The sequence below is a fragment of the Marmota marmota genome, unplaced genomic scaffold (genome assembly GCF_001458135.2).
Source record: "Marmota marmota marmota unplaced genomic scaffold, marMar, whole genome shotgun sequence".
Taxonomy (NCBI): Eukaryota; Metazoa; Chordata; class Mammalia; order Rodentia; family Sciuridae; genus Marmota; species Marmota marmota.
Window position 1 is genome coordinate 14,620,929 of NW_025999998.1, and position 6,274 is coordinate 14,627,202.

The 6,274-nt window shown below is 41.1% G+C and overlaps 1 long non-coding RNA gene across 1 annotated transcript in view; it reads right to left on the minus strand.

Annotated features, from left to right (window-relative positions):
- Positions 1-1,681: 1,681 nt before the first annotated feature.
- The window catches only part of LOC125617906, a 10,462-nt gene continuing 5,869 nt past the window's right edge, over positions 1,682-6,274 (minus strand). The window contains exon 3 of the long non-coding RNA XR_007349044.1: positions 1,682-1,968. This is a non-coding gene — a long non-coding RNA (uncharacterized LOC125617906). The remainder of the gene's footprint in view (positions 1,969-6,274) is intronic.

Here is a 6,274-nt window from a genome sequence, read left to right on the forward strand (position 1 = left end):
CCTGAGGAAAACTTGTTGAGTTGCTGTGAGAGATGGCAGTGGGCAATGTGCTGGGTAAGCAATACATTATCATTAATATTGCTCCTTGGGGAGAATGGGTTTGTTTAGATGTGAATAAAATGAGTGAACATTTTAATTAATTAATTAATTAGTTATTTAATTGATATTTTTAACAAGCAAAGGCTATTTATTGAGAGCTTGCTATATTGAGGGAGTCAGTCACCATCATTTGCAGTTTGTCAAGAGACTCAAAGTTAGGCATAGGAGTGGAGAGAAGAGAAGGTTTAAACTATGCCTAACGGGTGGCTGTTGGCTGTTGGAAAAGTTTAAGTAGATTGGGGACAAAAATTAAGGAAATTCTCAGTTAATCATCAAGTCCTGGTCATTTGGAGTTGACCGTTACAGGGTTCATTGTCCTCCTGGACTGTCACTTGAGTTAGCAGTCTATCTACAAGTTTAATTTACAGAGGCTGATTTCCTGGGCTAGTTGATTTCCTGGCCAAAGTTCATAGTTCACTTGCATATTTAATCTTTTAATACAATCCACACTATGGTTACAGGAGGCAATAAATGCAGTATGGTAAACCCAGGCATGAACAGCCCCATTTGTCACCTTTTGTCTCCTTGAACTTCTGCATCCTGGTGCAAGTATACTCTTTAAAAAAATTATTATTAATTAATTTATTTTATTTAGGTATATATGACAACAGAATGCATTTTGATTCACTGTACACAATTGCAGCACAACTTTTCATTTCTCTGGTTGTACACAATGTAGCGTGGCTCCATATGTGCAGTCATACATGTATCTGGGTTAATGATGTTATCTCATTCCACCATCTTTCCTGCCCCCATGAACTCTCCCCAACCCTCCCTTCCCTTTGCCCAATCAAAGGTCCTCCATTTTTTCCCCTGCCCCCCTCTCACCCTGTTTTGGATCAGCATCCCCTGATGCTGAGAGAACATTCGGCCTTTGGATTTTGGGGGTTGGTTGACTTTGCTCAGCATGATATTCTCCAACTCCATCCATTTACCTTCAAATGCCATATTTTATTCTGTTTTAATGCTGAAGAATATTCCATTGAATATACATACCACAGATTCTTTATCCATTCATCTATTGAAGGGCATCTAGGTTGCTTCCACAGTTTAGCTATGGTGAAAAGAGCTGCTATAAACATTGATGTGGCTGTGTCTCTGTAGTATGTTGTTTTTAAGTCCTTTGGATATAGACTGAGGAGTGGGATAGCTGGGTCAAATGGTGGTTCCATTCTAAGTTTTCTAAGGAATCTCCATACTGCTTTCCAGATTGGTTGCACCAATTTGCAGTCCCACCAGCAATGTATGAGTGTGCCCTTTCCCCACATCCTCACCAATACTTATTATTGCTTATATTCTTGATAATTGCCATACTGACTGGTGTGAGATGAAATCTTAGAGTAGTTTTGACTTGAACTTCTCTAATTACTCGACATGTTGAACCTTTTATCATATATTTGTTGATCGATTGTCTATCTTTTTCTGAGAAGTATCTGCTCAGCTCCTGAGCCCATTTATTGATTGGGTCTTTTTTTTTATGTTAAGTTTTTTGAGTTCTTTATATATTCTGGAGATTAGTGATCCATCTGACATGTGTGTGGCAACAATTTGCTCCCATTCTGTATGTTCTCTCTTCACCTTGTTGATTGTTTCTTTTGCTGAGAAGAAGCTTTTTAGTTGGAGTCCATCCCATTGATTAATTCTTGATTTTATTTCTTGCTCTTTAGGAGTCTTGTGAAGGAAGTCAGGGCCTAATCTGGCATGTTGGGCCTACTTTTGAGAGAACATTTTTAAAGAGGTCTCTGGGTCGTCTCTGGGGACCAATCCTTCTCACATGCATTTCAATATCAACTTGGCAGCTTTCCTTTTTCTTTGTGCAGGGATATCGTTGGGTTTTCTTATTCCTATCAGTCATCTTTGGGCCTATTTCTGAATTGGCCATCAGGAAGAAGAGAGGGAGAAATATGAGAAGAGAATATGAGAAAAAAGGGAAAGAGAAAACATGGATGGAGAGGAACTGGTTGGTCCTTGGAAGACAGAGGACATGAGACAAAAAGTATCCAAAAGTCTGCAAGAGGAAGAGTCTCTGGATTGAAACTGACCCATGTGAAAGAAGGGGAAAGTGAACGTGGCCCATAGTGACATCTCCCAGAGAAAGGCATCAGTGGAGAAGTTAGTGAACTATATAGTTCTGCTGTCAGGGTAAGACCTGTTGGTGGTTCGATAAGGAACAGTTGGATACCATTAAGCCGTCAGGTGCCATGATGTATGTTGTGTGGGTATGGGGAGGAGGGTGCTCAAGGACCGGGGCAGGTGGAGTCCACATGTACCTGCACCTTGCTCATGTAGATGCTGGACTCCACTGACCACATCACTGACCTGAACTGTCTGGCTATGATAGCTATTTTACAATAGAAAAAAGAACCGTATAAGCAGAACCAAGGGATTTTATAAACAGCAGCTGCAGTTTATAACAAGCATACTCTCATGATAAAGAACACACTCCCATAATAATATCATTAATCCATTCATGAAGGCAGAACCCTCATGACTTTAGATAGGCCCCACTTCCCAACACTGTTGCATTGGGGATTGAATTTTTAACACAAAATCTTTAGAGAACATATTCAAATTACAATAGGTGCTGTTGTGCAGTCTGTGCACTGTACAAACATTTGCAACAACCTTGAACTGGTCATCTGGTCACCTTACCAGGAGAGTCTGAGTTCCAGCCACCTCACTTTGTGTCTCACTAACAGAACATTCAAGTTCGTGGTAGATCATTGCACCTGACCTACTTTTTCACTTGCCCTCACAGTCTCCTTCAGGATGATAAATCCAAGTAAGAACTGTAATTCAACGTGGTGAGTACTAGGAGCGTAATAAAGGAGCATCTGTTAAGGGCTTTCAAAGAGTGATGAGTAGCAACTCATTCTCTGTGGAGGTGGTTGCCTCAATTAAAGTAGTGGTCAATGTTTCATTGGTTTTCATAGGCTACCCCTACCCAACCAGCATCAAAGGACATTTGACACCTTCTGGTGGTGAGGAACCTAGTGGGTAGAGGCCAGAATGCTGCTGAACATCCTGCAGTCCATAGGACAACCCCCTACAATGAAGAGTCACCTGGTCCAAAATGTCAGCAGTGCTGCCATTGAGAAGTCTGCTCAGGTGCTGTGGTAATAAATAATTTTAAACTCCAAGGGCTTACCTCAATAGAAAATTACTTGTGATATTCAGCTTTCTGTTAACTGTAACAAATACCTGAGATGATCATCTTATAAAGAGAATTTTTAAAATTTCTATTTAAAAATTTTTAATTTTCTATTTAATTAGTTATACATGACAGTAGAATGCATTTATGCACTTTGACATATTAAACATAGATGGGACATAATTTCATTTTTCTGAGTGTACATGTTGCAAAATAATACTGGCCATACAGTCACATATATAAATACAGTAATAATGTCTGTTTCATTCTGCTATCTTTCCTATCCCCACTTCCCCTCCCCTCCCATCACTTCCCTCTACCTAATCTAAGGTAACGCTATTCTTCCCTTATTCTCTCCGCCACCTTATTGTGAATCAGCATCCTCATATTAGAGAAAACATTTGGCCTTTGTTTTTTTAGGATTGGTTTATTTTGCTTAGCATGATATTCTCCAGCTCCATCCATTTACTGGCAAATGCCATAATTTCATTGTTCTTTAAAGCTGTATAATATTCCATTGATTATATACACCACATTTTCTTTATCCATTCATCTATGGAGGGACACTTAAATTGGTTCCATAGTCTGGCTATTGTGAATTGAGCTGCTATAAACATTGATATGGCTGTGTCACTATAATATGCTGATTTTAAGTCCTTTGGGTATAAACCAAGGAGTGGGATAGCTGGGTCAAATGGTGGTTCCATTAGCAATTTTCTGAGGAATCTCCATACTGCTTTTCATAGTGGTTGCATCAATTTACAGTCCCATCAGCAGTGTATGAGTGTACCTTTCCCCCCACATTCTCACCAACATTTATTGTTGCCGGTATTCTTGATAATTGTCATTCTGACAGGAGTGAGATGAAATCTTAGAGTAGTTTTGATTTGCATTTCTCTATTTGCTAGAGATGTTGTTGAACACTTTTTCATATATTGATCAATTTCACAGTTTTGGAGGTTTCAATCCATGGTTAGTTGGCTCCATTGTTTTGGGGTCTCTCACAAGGGTATGGGCAGCACATAATGGCAGGAACATGAGGTGCAGTGGCCACCCTCATGGCCAGGATGTGAAAAGGAGAGGAAAAGGAAGGGTCTGGGGCCCTGGCATCCCCTCCAAGGTATACCCTCAATGACCTCACTTCCTCCCAGGACCCAACTCTTAAAGGTTCCATTACCTCACCAGTGCTAAATCCAGGCCTTTTACACATGCACCTTTTGGGGACCTTTAAGATCCAAACTATAGCACTTGTTCAGCCTGGGTTGGCAACATAGGCCTTCTCATCCTAGTCCCATCAGGGAATCTGACTGATGAAAGACACCTTTCCTTGAGGGCTTCCTTTATCCCTTTGACAGTGGGAAGGGAACTTGGTGGACCACACACTTGGTTTTAAACCTTTGATATATATTGTTCCTAACTGCATTTCATTGGCCACAGGGCATCATGTGACCATGCCTAAATTTAAAGGGGATGAGTGTGATGTACATTTTTGTCTTGTACCAAGAAGGAGGAGAGAGGGCAAATAATCAGAAACTGCTCTCACGACTGTACGTACTGATAGTAGTGGTGATTGTGGGGGCCAAGAGAATTTAAAGAAGGCTTCTATTCCTGTTGTTTAGTCAGAGTTGTTATTTAGTGATGTATAAAAACCTGCTTCAGACTTAGGGGCTGAAGATAACAGCAGCTATTGAATTTGCTCATAAAGCTGCAATTTGGCTAGCGCTGGGTGGGAGTAGCTCATCTGTATGTCACGTGGCATCATCTGGGGCAGCCAAAAAGCTGGAGCGAGTCAGAGTCAGGGGTCTGATCACACTGACTTGCCCACTCACGTCCTGGCAGCCGGTGCTGGCTGTCGACTGAGACCTCAGCTGTGCCTGTCAGCTTGACCACCTACTTGTGGCCTCTGCATGTGGCAGCTTGGCTTCCTCACAGCATGGTGGCTGGGTTCCCAGGCAGAAGGTAAATGCTTCCAGTTTCTGAAGGTCCAAGTCTAGAAACTGGCACAGCCTCACTTCCATCACATTTTCCTCATCGAGGAGTACTAGAAGCCAACTCTAAGGGGAAGGAACATGGATCCCCCATTCTGAGAACAGGAAAGTCAAAGAACCTGGGGGCCACGTTTTAAAACTGCTCTCCAGGTAGGTGATGGGGTTGAAGAAAGGCAAGATTTCTTTAGGGTGAGCTTAGGGAATAAGCATCCCAGACAAAATAAACCCATGAGCCAGGGTACAGGAACAGCAGAGCTGAATTTATCTCAGCGTTCTAGCTGGTTCTTTCTCATAGCTGCTGCTCATTCCTAGTGCCGATATAAATCTCAGGAAATGTTTTGATCCAGTTAAAAAATGTATATCGGATACATCGTGTTTCATAAATGTGAACGGCAATCTGGCTTTATTCTGAATTAAGTGTCTTAAAATCATACATAATTAATTCTAATGTAAACAAATAAAATTATTAAGAAACCAAAAATGCCACCACCCAGTTTTTTTCTTTTAATACTTTTTGTTTTTGGTTACCATAGCCTAGGGTACCTCGGTTTGAGGCTTAGCATGTTAGTGGCATTCATTCTACTTTACATTCCTTTTGCTTTGAACTTTATGATTCAATTGAGATTTCAAAGCCTGCTGGATTAGACCTGAAGCACTTTATCAAGAATCAGATGCAGTAAGGGTTGAGGAATAGAATATGTGGACCACCATTTTTCTGAGTTTGAGAAGGGAATGACTACTAATATCCATGTGTGTTCCTGTCTCTCCTGAGCCAATCCTAACAGCTTTTGATGGGTTGTAGAAGTGATAGATTTTAGAGGTAAGAGCCTCTTTACAGTATGGAGATTTCTTGGAAAGCTGGGAATGGAGCCACCATTTGACCCAGCCATTCCCCTTCTTGGTCTATTCCCTAAAGACCTTAAAAGAGCATGCTACAGGGACACTGCTACATCGATGTTCATAGCAGCACAGTTCACAATAGCAAGACTGTGGAACCAACCTAGATGCCCTTCAATAGACGAATGGATAAAAAAAA